This window comes from Heteronotia binoei, chromosome 21 (genome assembly GCF_032191835.1).
Source record: "Heteronotia binoei isolate CCM8104 ecotype False Entrance Well chromosome 21, APGP_CSIRO_Hbin_v1, whole genome shotgun sequence".
Classification (NCBI taxonomy): domain Eukaryota; kingdom Metazoa; phylum Chordata; class Lepidosauria; order Squamata; family Gekkonidae; genus Heteronotia; species Heteronotia binoei.
Genome location: NC_083243.1, coordinates 178,466,679 through 178,482,235, shown reverse-complemented (window position 1 = coordinate 178,482,235; position 15,557 = coordinate 178,466,679). Strand labels below are relative to the sequence as shown.

The following is a 15,557-nucleotide window of genomic DNA, read 5'->3' as shown; positions in this document are numbered from 1 at the left end:
GTGACTTTATTGCACCGGGCAGGTTAGGCACTGTTGGAGTTCTTCAGGGGCAGGGCTCCCCCGCCAGCCAATTGAGATCAGGGGAAATCCCACCCCCAGCGGCAGGTTGGGAACCCTAATCTCTAGACTTGCTGTAGACAGTCCACTGTGAGAGCAAATGTTCAGCGAACAGACAGCAGACATAGCCATAATTCCATGTACAAGCATAGAATGTGTCCACTTTCAATACCTGAGCAAGGCACTGAAGATCTGATCTACTCTTGCAGCATCTTTCTGATGAACAGGATTTCAGTAGGGAGGGACGGTAGCTCAGTGGTAGAGCACCTGCTTGTGAAGCAGAAGGTTCCAGGTTCAATCCCTGGCATCTCCAAAAAAGGGTCCAGGCAAATAGGTGTGAAAAAACCTCAGCTGGAGACCCTGGAGAGCCGCTGCCAGTCTGAGAAGACAATACTGACTTTGATGGACCCAGGGTCTGATTCAGTAGAAGGCAGCTTCAGATGTTCATTTAAATGTAATTGATAACAATTCTGTTGTGAGTGTTTGGAAGATCACATGGGGGTAGGGTTGCCAACTCTGGGTTAGGCAATTTCTGGGGAGTTTGGAGAGGGGAGGGATCTCGATGGGGGGCGTAATGCCGTAGAGCTGACCCTCAAAAGCACTGCAGTCTTGGACCCTGATCTGGATAGCCCAGGCAAACCCGCTCTTGTCAGATCTTGGAAACTAAGCAGAGTTGACCCTGGCAAGCAGCTGGAAGGGAGACCTCCAAGGAATACTAGGGCTCAGGACACAAAGGCAGGCATTTCAAGCCACCTTTCTGAAAAACATCCTAGCTCCAGTAGGAGTCGCCAGAAGTCACCATGACTTCCAGGCATGCAAGCACACGTGCACACAATACTTAAAAAAAAAAAAAAGGACTGCAGTCTCCAGAGGAACTTACTGCTGCAGTCTGGAGATCAGCTATAATTCTGGAACACTTCCAGGCCCCACCTGGAGGCTGTAAACTCTGCCAAAGATTGTATGAAATGCAACAACCACACTAACTAGGCAGGGAACATGACTCGGTCGTAAAACACCTGCATTGCATACAGAAGGGCCCAGGTTCAGTTCCTAGCATTTCTGCACAAAAGGACCAAATAGTGGGGGATGTGAAAGACCTCTACCCAAGACCCTGGCATGCCATTGTGGTTCATAGTGGACAAATACAGATCTCAATAGACCAAGGCCATGACTCAGTCAGTATAAGGCTGCTTCATATGTTCAATTAGACACACCAGAGGGCTTCTTCCAGGTATTCCGTTTCATTATATCACTTGTGGCTACAGTTGTGGACTGAGCTGGCCTACAGCCATTAGTCCAGGATTCCATTTCTAACACCAAATTCTTTTTATAAATACAAATACATACAGATTTCCCCCTACTCCAAGGGAATTGGCTCTGAAGGCCTAAATGCATGGTTTCCCCTAAGCAAATAGATTTCTTCATATCACGGTTTCTACTATAAAAAAGCAAACAAACTTGAAACCAAACCTGATCCAAAAAATAAAACAAACTGAAATGAAGTTATCAAAGCACCTGACTTTGCAACGTTCTTTTGGGGATCTGGATCTTAGGTGGCGAGTGCCGTTTGTTTGAACAAACACAAACTAACATAAAGTCAAATTCAAAAGCACCTTCAACATCCGACCTGAACCATTTGGCCCATCAGGCTGGCATAACTGTGGTATGCCTATCAGTCTGGTGGTTTGGGCAGCACTTCCAGCATTCTAGTCCCCTTAAGCTTTTGTAAGTTCAGGTTTTTTCATGAAGCAGATAGTAGTAGGGGTGGGGGAGGGAACTATACCAAAACAGCCTGCTGAATTAATTTGGGGAGGGACAGTGGCTCAGTGGTAGAGCATCTGCTTGGTAAGCAGAAGGTCCCAGGTGCAATCCCCGGCATCTGCAACTGAAAAGGGTCCAGGCAAGTAGCCGTGAAAAACCTCAGCTTGACACCCTGGAGAGCCGCTGCCAGTCTGAGTAGACAATACTGACTTTGATGGACCCAGGGTCTGATTCAGTATAAGGCAGCTTCATATGTTCATATGTTCATAATGCAAAACAGCTGACATTAGCGGACCTGTGTTCGTTTCCTCGGTTCACTGTGTTTTATAAGGACTTAATATCATAGAACTTGTTGGAGAGGGAGGGAGTGTTTCATTTTATATTATCTATGTAATAAAAATATTTGATATTATCCGTATCTTTTTTTTCCCCAGTTAAGTTTGGCTCTTGCTAGCAGTCATGTGACAGTCTCGTCCTGAGATATCTTTGTGGTTACCATAAAGCTGCCGACTTGTTGGTTTTGTATTGTTTGTATGCCTTCTTCTCCATGCTACTTAACAATAAGCCTTTCACAAATACCAGGTTTAGGATCATTGCCATCTAGGGAGATATTTCTGGAGAGTCACTAGGAGGTGTGGCCTACCAACAGGAGTGTAAGAAGACTGGCTGGTGCACTCTTGAGTCATGAAGTAAGTGGAGGGAGGGGGGAGCCAGGGAGGGAGATAGTAAAGAAGTTTGTCTGGTGAAAGACACCTGAGGTGATGGTGCCTTATAATTGGGTGTGAGTACATTTGTCCTGGAGTACTGCCCCTTTAATAGAGGCTTAATGTGAAGTTTTACAGGGCCTGGAGGTAAATAACATAACTGGATAAATATTGTCTTAATTCAAATATTTATTTTTAGCACTATTTATATTGCTATATTTCTACCCTGATCTTTCTCAAAGAAGCTCAGGGCAGCAGACATGGTTCTCTGCACTGCTCCATTTTTTTTCTTCACAACCACCCTGTGAAGTTGTTTAGGTTGAATGGGAGTGACTGACCCAAGATCATACGGTGAGTTTTATGGTGAGTGGGGATTTCACCTAGCCCATCACTGTCTAACACTGGCTCTTATTTGATTAGATGTTATGAGTGCAAAACAGATTTTAGGATGCAAGAGGCGACGGGGTTAGATACAACCACCACCACCACCCCAAAAAAAGAAGACACCTTCTCCTTGGAAAATGTAAAACCATCAGTAAATATTTTAAAAGGAAATACAAAATAGTCTCTAATTGCAGTCTTTTCTCCTTTTGGCTACAATACACAAAAATCACTCGTTTTTAAAATTATCTTTCTGACGTTAGTCATATTCTATTAAGAAGATATTTTACAGAGCTCAGCTTTTGAAACCATGCCCACAGTATTCTTAATTTTGAACATGACTAAGATAATGATGCTGAAGAGAGTCATAGAGATGTTCTCCATTATTTAATAGTTAGGGTTGGTTATATATATATCGTTTTTATTTTATTTTTTTTTAAGTCTTTTTATCTGATTTGCGATGGCCTATAGCTAAAGCAACAGGTCCATTTGCCATAAAGCAAATGTAGGAGGGATGGTGGCTCAGTGGTAGAGCATCTGCTTGGGAAGCAGAAGGTCCCAGATTCAATCCCTGGCATCTCCAAAAAAAAGGGTCCAGGCAAAGAGGTGTGAAAAATCTCAGCTTGAGACCCTGGAGAGCAGGGGAGGGACAGTGGCTCAGTGGTAGAGCATCTGCTTGGGAAGCAGAAGGTCCCAGGTTCAATCCCTGGCATCTCCAAAAAAGGGTCCAGGCAAAGAGGTGTGAAAAACCTCAGCTTGAGACCCTGGAGAGCTGCTGCCAGTCTGAGAAGACAATACTGACTTTGATGGACCAAGGAGAGTCTGATTCAGTAGAAGGCAGTTTCATAGGTTCATAGGTTGAAAGCATGCCATTGTATATCTGGAAGGTACATAAAAAGCCACCATAAAATTTCCTTCATAACAGACAAAGAGGGAGGTTCCATAGCTCCCTTGGGCTACAATTATAGTGCTGAAAGCATTTAGGAATCAGTGCACCCAGTGGCTGTATCCTGACTCTGACCCTATACCTGTTCGGTGCTCGCCACTGTCACAGACAAAATATCTGGCTGGCTGGAGCATTGAATGGCCCAGTTAAGCCTGTTTTTCTATCCCTAGTAGCAGTGGATAGGTTTTCCAGTGTTGCCTCTTAAATAAACTGCATTCAGAGGGTTAAAAAACAACAATAAAAATTAGCCCCACAGCAAATGACACTCATTATGAACATGGAAACCCAATCCCAAATATGTTGAAATGGAAATGGAAATGCAATCCAGAGCAGCTCCAACAGTGCATTCCTAAGCAGAGCTCCATCCTTTTAAGTCCACTGAAGTCAAAGGGCTGAGAAGGGTGTAGCTGTATTTAGGACCACACTGCAAGACTCATGAACACTTCAAAGAGCTGAGGACAAACATAAGGGAAGCAGACAGGGTGGGTGCAATGGCTTTGGCTGTCAGATGAGGAGCAGGAAGGATGGGAGGACATGTCCCTGTCTTGCTCCAGAAACCGAATGTTTTAAAGTGTGTTTTAAGAGTCGCTTGTAAACAAGCGCTGTTAGAAATCAACAGCCAAGAAAATGTGCTTAAGAGAGAGGCATCTGAATTTGTTAAAATCCTATCCACTGGTCCATGAGCAAAGAGACAAGGGAATGGCATTCTGGCCTGGGACCCATTTTGCAGGAGCCACCATCAGACTGGAGCAGACTGCTGGATCATCGCTCAGAGTGATAAAAGAGTCCCCCCCCCCTCCCCTTCCCTGCAGGGAGCCTCAAGTTTCATTTCTGGTTGCATGAAGTCAATGGCTCCTTGCCAGCAGCCAAGTAGCCATCAGAACTCTGATGTATGACGGCACTAACCACCTGAGCCAATTTCCACTGGCAGCACCATAGACCCAGCTTTCATCACCCATCAAGACATCTGTTAGTGTCCACTAGGGGCTTCAGGTCTCCATTACAGCGAGGGATATTTTTACAGCTGAGTGTTGGGGGTGGGATAGGTGAGAGAGGAGGACTGAATTGCAGGCAAAAACTCAAGAGACTTTTCTGAGGGGAAAAGAAAGGCTTTATGGCAACCCATGAGGAGTACACTGTATTGGTATGAATTTATCTAGGATGACTTTGTGCATTCCATGAGCAGCCCCCTCCCCAAAATTGATCTGAACTTTGTGAGTAGTGTCTTCAAATACATCAAATAGGCCCATCTCAATAGAAATCTGTGACTCACGATCTTCATTGAAGCACAGGGGATGTAGAGTAATATTTACATAGCTCCCCCCCCCCCCGCCCTGCCTAAGTCTGCTTGCTTTGAAGTAAGTCTTTTGTCTTCAATGAGACTTCAATTTTGAATTCAGAGATGTGTCTGGGTCTGCAAGTCTAAATTCTATGCAAACACACACATACAATCTATATGCACTGTGATGTGGTCAACCTCAATCCAACCTCGATGAGCAGAGGTTTGGGGCAAATGGATTACACTACCTTTTTCTGGTCTCTCCTGGGTACAGGTTTGGGTTTCTGCAGTTTTAAGAATTCCTGACCAGTGATTTCAATTTTCTGGTCTCCCCCCTCCGACACTAGTCCAAAATGTCCACCGAAATCCAGTTCCTGGAGGTCCCCTATCCTCCTGGGACAGAATTAGGGAGGCATTACAAACAGTCATGGGATGGGAAAGCAAGAAGATTGCATTTCAAAGTCAGAAATCCTTGCACCCATGCAGACCCTAGTCTGAATCCAAGCCATTGCTACTTCTCTGCCCCAAGCCTTTTTTAAACAAATCCCCTTTTAAGTGGGACACGCATCTACCCATTGCCCACTGAGAGATTTATTTCCATTCCTTTTGTCCCCACCTTTGTTTCAGTTTTGCCAAGCAAATATCTCATGGCTTCCCTTATATATTTGCAGAAGCCAGCAAAATTTAATTTGTGTGGGTTTCAAATTCACTTCTGTTAAAATGATTTCTTTAAAAAATTAACCTAGTCATTTCACAAGAGGAAGAGCACAACTACATTAAACACACAACACACTGCATGAGTCAGCTGGGGGCAAATGATAAAAGTCCAAAATGTTAACTAAAATGGAGGGGCACAATGACTTGCACATAATCCCCAAATTGCTCTTACTGTTCATTGAGAGCCAGTTTGGTGTAGTGGTTAAGTGTGCGGACTCTTACCTGGGACAACGGGTTTGATTCCCCACTCCTCCACTCGCAGCTGCTGAAATGGCCTTGGGTCAGCCATAGCTCTCATAGGAGCCAGTTTGGTGTAGTGGTTAAGTGTGCGGACCCTTACCTGGGACAACGGGTTTGATTCCCCACTCCTTCACTCGCAGCTGCTGGAACGGCCTTGGGTCAGCCATAGCTCTGGCGGAAGTTGTCCTTGAAAGGGCAGCTGCTGTGAGAGCCCTCTCAGCCCCACCCACCTCACAGGGTGTCTGTTGTGGGGGAAGAAGATACAGGAGATTGTAAGCTGCTCTGAGTCTCTGAGATTCAGAGAGAAGGGCGGGGTGTAAATCTACAATTCTTCTTCTTCATCCATTGAAGATTATGCAACCAGTGGACTATAATGCTCATCATTATCCAACCATCATCATTTCCTCTTAAAATCTAAATTGTAAATCTACAATTCTTCTTCTTCATCCATTGAAGATTATGCAACCAGTGGACTATAATGCTCATCATTATCCAACCATCATCATTTCCTCTTAAAATCTAAATTGTAAATCTACAATTCTTCTTCTTCATCCATTGAAGATTATGCAACCAGTGGACTATAATGCTCATCATTATCCAACCATCATCATTTCCTCTTAAAATCTAAATTGTAAATCTACAATTCTTCTTCTTCATCCATTGAAGATTATGCAACCAGCGGACTATAATGCTCATCATTATCCAACCATCATCATTTCCTCTTAAAATCTAAATTGTAAATCTACAATTCTTCTTCTTCATCCATTGAAGATTATGCAACCAGTGGACTATAATGCTCATCATTATCCAACCATCATCATTTCCTCTTAAAATCTAAATTGTAAATCTACAATTCTTCTTCTTCATCCATTGAAGATTATGCAACCAGTGGACTATAATGCTCATCATTATCCAACCATCATCATTTCCTCTTAAAATTCTAGGCAATTTCTGAAATCACAGTATTGCAGAATACATGGAGAGAAAGGTTCCACTTAGAGTGGTATCATTTCTTTCTGAAATCTTGGCGTGGCAGCAGTAATCTTAGAAAACACATTTGTTTGTTTTTAACCCTCGATGAGCGGTCGCAATTTCTTACAGAAGCGCTGTAGGTGAATTTCTTCGGCAAACCTGAATTTGAACTTGGCAACCTGCTATCTGTTTCAGAGATCCAAAGAAGATCCAAGGGGAATGTTTGTATTTATTTATTTGTGTTGGCTTTCTAAATGCTGCCAGTAGAGCTTTCCAGAAAGCCCTGACTTGGTGCCCAGAAACCCAACACAAAGCGCCTCCTCCCAGTCTCTGTTTACAAAATTACAAGCCTTCCCCCCCCCCCCCCCCCACATTCTCCTATTACAATAATATTCTTCATCTTCTATCTGAGTCAGTATATGGAAAAAATGATTTCACTGTGAAAACATTTTTTGATGAATCAAGACGGAGAAAGTAAACCCATGCAAAAGAAGAATCCTGGGATTTTCAGGGCAAATCACCCTTGAAGCAGAGGCGTCCAGCCCGTGAGCTTCGAGAACAAGCAAAAAAATCTCTCGCCGTTTCCAGATGAAAGGGGAAAGATATATTTTCCAGACGCCGTTTTGCATGTTGCACCTATACTTAAAGCAGTCTGGGGTTTTGCCCATGCCATTAAAAAAAAAAAAACATAACATGAAATGATGAACATATATTGCCCAAATTGCAAACAAATGGATGGATCCACAGAGGAAAAACTTGGTCCAAGATTGACCTGAGCTGAAATAAAGGTAGAGGTTCAGAATTAGGAGCTTGGCAAGCCAATCCACAACATCTTTGTAGCTGGATTGATCTAATTTAGATTTGCAAAAGCTAATGGGAGTGAAGTGGCTCTAAAGCCACATATTCCAGTTTAAATCATTTGTGGGTTGGGATGAGGCCAGCTGCTAGTAATTTCTCCATCTCTGGGAAGTCTCTTGAATTAATCGCTTCTGAGTTTCTCTTCACAAGAAAAAGTGGAAGATAGAACATCTATTATGCATGTTAACCGTGTCTAAACACTGACTACTGCCCCATGGTGACTTTTTCCCTCCCTCTTGTCTCTGCTCCCACATCTCCAAATGCTGTCTGTCCTGGCCCCATTAAGCATTAATACAAATGCATATGATAATTCAAAATGGCAGCAATGGATGATGTAGTGACCATTAAGAATCCAGAAGATCCCACCCTCTGAATGTTAGTAGGTTCTTGTCTGTGAAAGCTTATAGAACTGGAAATCCATTAGTCTCTATGGTTTCAAAACCTCCTTGGTAGAGCTGCCTGTAAGATGCAGTAAATACGGCAAAGTGCAGCCATGTGCAGGTAAAAAACCAAAGCTGAATAGACCTTTAGGAGGATAAGATTTCGCCTGCTGACCTCTGATCTCTACGCATTCATCCAATCTGCTGTACAGAACCTGCATGCTCAGTATGCACACTTGATACCTTTCATCATAACTGCATGGACAGAGCCTATCCTCATTCTGTTTCAGAGTATCCATGTTGTCCTGCAGTAGAACACCTACATTGAAGCCAGTAGCACCTTAGAGAACCTGAACTCCCTTCATCAGTTATCCAATAAAGGGAGCTTTGACTCTTGAGAGTTTACCCCCCCAAAAAAAATTTTGTTGGTCTCTGAGGTGTTACTGGACTCCTGTCAATGTGCACACAGCTTAAACAGGCGTAAGCTCGCTAAAGAACTAATTAACACATGGAGATTGGGAGGGAGATATTGATTCTCCCTCATTTTTAATCTAATCATAGTTTATGATATAGGGGGAGGGACGGTGGCTCAGGGGGAGGGATGGTGGCTCCCTGGTAGAGCATCTGCTTGGTAAGCAGAAGGTCCCAGGTTGAATCCTCGGCATCTCCAGCTAAAAGGGTCCAGGCAAATAGGTGTGAAAAACCTCAGCTTGAGACCCTGGAGAGCCGCTGCCAGTCTGAGTAGACAATACTGACTTTGATGGACTGAGGGTCTGATTCAGTAGAAGGCAGCTTCATATGTTCATATAGCTTAAAGAAAGTCAACACCTATTCCATATTTTTTGTGTGTGTGCATGTGTTTGTTTTTGATAGGAGAGGCGTCATTGCTCAGTGGTAGAGCATCTGCTTTGACTGCAGAAGATCCCAGGTTCAGTCATCGGCATCTCTGTTTAAAATAGATCAGTTAATATGTGATGTGGAAGGTCTGGGAGCACCTGAGACTCTGGAGACCAACTGCCAGTCACAGTAAACAATACTGACCTTGATAGACCAATGGTTTGACTCAGTACAAGGCAGCTTTGTGTGCTCATTCCACACAGGGCTTTGCATATTTTGTGATAAAAATAAACAAATACATTTACAATAAAATCCAGTGAGACAACCCAAACTTTGCACCAAGAAAAACTGAACTTTGCAATCTGTCCATTCTGCCAGTTTAAAAAAGACAATGCATTTGTGAATTTTCTCGATTGATTCTGCTTCTGCCAGCCATGGAACAGGACAAAGGGTTATTCATTGCAAGCTCCAAGCCACCTCACAGTCCACAGTGTGGTCTTCTGAGAATTCAGTATAGCCCAATAGCTGGAAAGCTCAGAACTTTACCTTTTCCAGAAAAAAAAGATTTACAGGTTGATAAATGCTATATCAGCTTTTGCACTTCATTGGTACAGTTACAAAATCGTAGAATACACAGCCCTGGGAATTGGCTAACTCAGGACGCTTTTTTGAGCAGGAATAAACAGGAATGCAGTTCTGGCTAGCCAGGGGGTGTGACCTACTATGAAAATGAGTTCCTGCTGAACTTTTTTTTACAAAAAAGTCCTGTGCAAAACAATGGTGACATCGGGGGGAGTGGCCTAATATGCCAATGAGTTCTTGCTGAGCTTTTTCTACGATAAAAGCCCTGGGCTTGCTTACTTTACTGCTACTCTCAAGAAATACAGAGCTCAACAGCATGGGACGTTGCTTGCTTATAAATGGTATAGCTGGATCCAATGAGTCTGTACTTGTCTTTTGATTGAAGTCAAGATTTGATGTTCCCTTATGTATCCCAGTTATTTGGATTCACTTGAAAGGATGGGTGCTTGGGGATTGGCTTCTCTTTGGTCTGAATTTGCTTGGTTTTCACCTGTTGTAGGAAGTAATCTGAGGACCTGGAGGTTTCTTACGTTGACAGTGTGACTTTCTACAGGACACCCACTCCAACGTTTGCAGTGATGCTTCAGTTTTGTTTTAAAAAAAAAAGTCATAAACATCCATTGCTTACCATGTTTTTTCTCAAGTCAAGTATTCAAGATAATTATGGCGATCATCGGTTCTCTATTTAAAATGGGCAGTGTTTTTTTTTGTTGTGTTTGTATCTCTTGAGAGCCAGTTTGGTGTAGTGGTGAAGTGTGAGGACTCTTATGTGGGAGAACCGGGTTTGATTCCCCACTCCTCCACTTGCACCTGCTGGAATGGACTTGGGTCAGCCATAGCTTTCCCAGAGGTTGTCCTTGAAAGGGCAGCTGCTGTGAGAGCCCTCTCCAGCCCCACCCACCCCACAGGGTGTCTGTTGTGGGGGAGGAAGGGAAAGGAGATTGTGAGCCGCTCTGAGACTCTTTGGAGTGGAGGGCGGGATATAAATCCAATATCTTCTTCTTCTGGATTCAGCAGCATTCAGCAGCACTGTGGATAGCTGGGCAGCACGTGTGGATTGCAAGGACAAAACAAATTTGAGGGCCTGTCCACCAGAGACTATGGCCTGGCTTTCACTGTAAAGTAGTAAACTGCAGGCTGAAAGTGAGAGCTCACATGGGGAAATGGCACAATGAAGTTCCCTCCATGTTGAAAACTGGTTCTGTGGAAGCTGCAACCCCTCTCTTTGACATCAGGTGTTCTGTGTGGAGGTTTCTTGCATTGAGTATTTGGAAGTGTGAATTGCCAGCTGCAGCTAATACACAGCTTTACCATGTCAGTAAGAACTAGGTCTATATTGTAGTCTATTTTTATTGAATGCTGGAATATTTTCTCGCTATGCAGCATATGCTAGTATAATCAGTGTATTGCACTCTGGCTGACTTGAGTTCAGATCTCCACTCTGCCATTAAGTTTGTTGGATGACCTCTCTCGGCCTCCCTGGGAAGAGAAACTGAGCACAACACCCTGAGCTCATTCTTTCATGTCTGGCTGCTCCTTAGGCACCCTTTCCCCACTTTGAGTATTTTCTGCAGTGTGATTCCCACCCAATGAGTTGACTATGATAACGTTGCAAAGCCAAATGACCGATCAGACTGGGCAATGGACATCACTGCAGCCAATCCAGAGTGACAGCAATATATCCTGAAAGATATTTGTCTCCCTGGATGGAATGGCATGCTTGCTTGGGAAGAGTGTGGGTTGAAGGAGGAAGGCTGCCACCTGCTAGGTAGGTTCCTGTCTCCCCAACACTGCAGGCAGTCCCATGCCTGAAGCTCTATGTGCTGTGGAAACAAGTAAATGGATAGAAATGGCATGCTTGCTCACAACCCATCCCCCACGTCCCTTCCTGAATACTGCCAAAAGCGAGGGGGTCTTTTAGCTGCCTGTAAGCCAAGCAGTGAAGGCTGCGGCTCTGTTTTGACTCAGCCCTCCTTCTGACATGGCCTGGATCAGGCCATTTGCCCGGAGGATGATTTGAAGGCACATGACTGTTTTACTGCTGAAACTAAGCAGGCCTGCTTTATCATTGCTACCAGGACAGGTGACTGTCTGGAAATCATACGTAAGCAAGCTTGGAGCTTTTAAGAGAAAGAGTAGACCACAAGGGTACATAAGAAACAAACCACAGCTGCTCATCACCAGCCCTCAGACTGCTCTTCTATGGGTGGCTATTTTGGTGTCGTATCATGCTGCTGGCTATTCCAGAGACTTGATTTCCTGCCACCTCCTCCTTTTCTCTCCGAAGACCTGTCACTCTCCTATCTTGTCAAAGTAGCTGAACCATAACAGGAGTAGCACCAGTTCTGGAAAGCTGGCCTGGAGCCTATAGAAAAAGCTGTTTGAGAGGAAGTAGCTGACTGCCATGCACACACTCAGACATACCGCTCAGTCCATCCCTGGCCAAACTATTTGCACTTTGCCCTTTCTCCCTGCACAGCTTCATTCATAGGGAAAGGCTAAACCCTAGTGGCAGAACCTCATCACTGTTCAGCGGAGGCTTTATCAAATGTCAAAGCAATTTGAAATTATACAGCTATTACCAGTAAAATAACCAGAGAAAGAAATGAAGGATTTTACTTTAGGGTAACACATGTTGTATGGCTGTAACATCAACAATAGTAAAGGAGCTGCCGCATTTACAATGCAATCCTAAACAGAGTAACTCCATTCTAAACCCATTTTTTTTTCAAAAACAGAACAATTTTATTTCAAAATTCAGAAACAAGCTTACAATTATACAAAGCCAAAATTGACATTTTACAAATTGATTGTTATATATTAATATTGCATATTAATAATATAACATATTAATATTAATGCCACACCAGTACATATTAATGCCAAACCAGTAAACTAGAATTAGACGCACCGTGACCAGAATTACTGAAAGCAAAATAATCTAGAAAAGGGAACCACATAAGAAGAAGGGTACACCTGTGACATAGTCCCATCCTACCAGCAAGATTGTGTGCGACTTTATCCAAGATAAAATATTCCCAGCATTTCTAAACCCATTTATCTCAAGGGATTAACTCCGTTTAGGATGAGAACTGATTGAGTTCCAAATTAACAAGTGAAATCGCCTAAGTCTGAAAAAGCAGGTTGCTTACCTGTTACTGATTGAATGGTCATCTGTGCATTCACACCCATGGGATTAAGGTGCCTGTGCTGACCACAATCAGTAGCTTACCAAGCCTGAAGGGATTTTTACTCCCTTTTTCCAGTGAAATGTGCAGGAGCCCCATCATACACGCTCCCCAGGATGGGCAGAGACATCCCACCAGTTCCTTCTGTTCTGTAAAATCGTTAGAGGAAGTGGGAAGGAGGGTGGGTGGTATGAATGCATAGATGACCACTCAGAGATCATCAGTTACAGGTAAGCAACCTGTTTGTCATCTTCGTGGTCTCTGTGCATCACACGCTCAGAAGAATAGCATACTAAGACTTACCTGGAGATGAGTACTGGCAGATACTCAAGCACAGGCAGATTGCAAGACAGATTGTCTCACTGCTGTTTGGTGATGAGATGGACATCCAAGGCATAATGCTTTACGAATGTATGAGGGTTAGTCCAGGAAGTTGCCTTGCAGATTTCCTGTAGTGGCATGCCCTTAAGAAATACAGTTGATGTTGCCAAAGCTCTTGTAGACTGGGCATGTACAGGGCCAGGGAGTGGGCGCTTAGCCAGCAGGTAACACAGTAATAGTCTCTGTTAACCATTCGGTCAATCTTTGAGGAGAGATTTTGTGTCCTTGCTTATAGTCACAGAGGATATGAAAAAATTAGGATCCTTGTGGTATGGCCAAGATCTATGCAGGAAACTGGGAATTATTAGGAAGGGAATTGAAAACAAATCAGCCAGTATCATAATGCCCCTGTATAAATCGATGGTGCGGTCTCATTTGGAGTACTGTGTGCAGTTCTGGTCGCCGTACCTCAAAAAGGATATTATAGCATTGGAGAAAGTCCAGAGAGGGCAACTAGAATGATTAAAGGGCTGGAGCACTTTCCCTATGAAGAAAGGTTGAAACGCTTGGGACTCTTTAGCTTGGAGAAACGTCGACTGCGGGGTGACATGATAGAGGTTTACAAGATAATGCATGGGATGGAGAAAGTAGAGAAAGAAGTACTTTTCTCCCTTTCTCACAATACAAGAACTCGTGGGCATTCGATGAAATTGCTGAGCAGACAGGTTAAAACGGATAAAAGGAAGTACTTCTTCACCCAAAGGGTGATTAACATGTGGAATTCACTGCCACAGGAGGTGGTGGCGGCCACAAGTATGGCCACCTTCAAGAGGGGTTTAGATAGAAATATGGAGCACAGGTCCATCAGTGGCTATTAGCCACAGTGTATGTGTGTATATAAAATTTTTTGCCACTGTGTGACACAGAGTGTTGGACTTGATGGGCCGTTGGCCTGATCCAACATGGCTTCTCTTATGTTCTTAAACAGAGCAAGGCTCTTTTTACATCAAGAGAATGTAAACTTCTCTTATTGTCATCCCTAGGTGAGGGGAAGGAAAACAGAGTGGAATGTCCGATTGAAGGTGGAACTCGGTGACAGCTTTCCATAGGATGTCAATGTTCGGCACCACAGACACTCCTTCCTCATGGAAATGTGGGGGGGGGGGGGGTGTCACAGCGTAGTACCATAAGTTTCCCCACCCTCCTTACAATGGCTGTGAGAAAGGCCCTTTTCCAAGACAGGTGTTGCAAGGTACACGTGGCCAGAGGTTCAAAGGTTTCCCTGTCAGTTTGTGCAGGACTAGGCAGTATGGGCCACTTAACTGGAGAATGTAATTGGAGCAATCTGTTCTGGAAGCATTTAGTATCCGGATGAATGAATACATAATAACTGTCCACAGGGTAATGAGGCACCAAAAAGGCAGCCAGGGAAACACAAAGAAAAGATTGGCTCAGACTAGAGTCCACAAGGGAAAAGAAGAAAATCAAAGATAACTGGCAGACCAGTTCTGTTGGGGAACTTAGCTGTGGTAAAGGTGTGTTGTACAAATTTAGGCCACTTGTATGAATAAGATTTATGAGTGGATAATTGTTCAGCACTACTTGCTTCACCCGGTTGGAGAAAAGGACAGGTCTGTTCTCCAAGCTGTAAACTTCAGATGCAGATGTGGTGGAGAAATTGGCCTCCATGGCTGAGGAGAAGGTCTGCAGCTGGAGGGAAGTGATGGAACATTCCTCATGAGAGATGAAGTATTACTGAGAACCAATGTTGATGCAGCCACCAGAGGGTGACTAGGATGCAAGTTGAAGGTAAGTCCAATTCAGTTCCCACTCATGCAAGGAGGTTCCTCCCCTGCTCTGGAGAACTGCTTGCACATTCTGAATTCCTGGGAGGTGTGTGGCCTCCAGAAAGGTATTGTGAGTGATGTATTCCATTGCGAGGTTGCAAAGCTTCCTGGAAACCATCCCTCCCTGATAATTGATATAGCTGAGCACTGTAGTATTGTCTGTGAGGACAGAGACCACTTTCACTGAGATGAATGGGCAGAAAGATTGGAGAGCATGTCTTATAGCCAGAGGCTCCAGAAAATTTATTTGATGGTGTCTGTGGTGAGATGGTCATGGGTCTCCCACACAGAAACCTCTCATGTGAGCACCCCATTCCCACTGAGATGTTATCATCATTGAGAATACTGGAGGGTGGAATGGTTCCCCCCAGAGGAGACTGTTTTCCTTTTGCCACCAGTCCAGTGACTCTAGGAATGGGATCAGTGCATGGAGAGTGATGGATGATGAACACTGGGTCAGAATTTCCATAACTGTAAGGTTTGCATG

General features: G+C 43.9%; 1 non-coding gene across 1 annotated transcript; it reads left to right on the top strand.

Moving 5' to 3' along the window:
- Window positions 1-303: 303 nt before the first annotated feature.
- On the top strand, window positions 304-370 carry TRNAH-GUG (transfer RNA histidin (anticodon GUG)). Its single transcript has one exon. It is a non-coding gene; the product is annotated as a tRNA-His (tRNA).
- The last annotated feature ends 15,187 nt before the right edge of the window (window positions 371-15,557 follow it).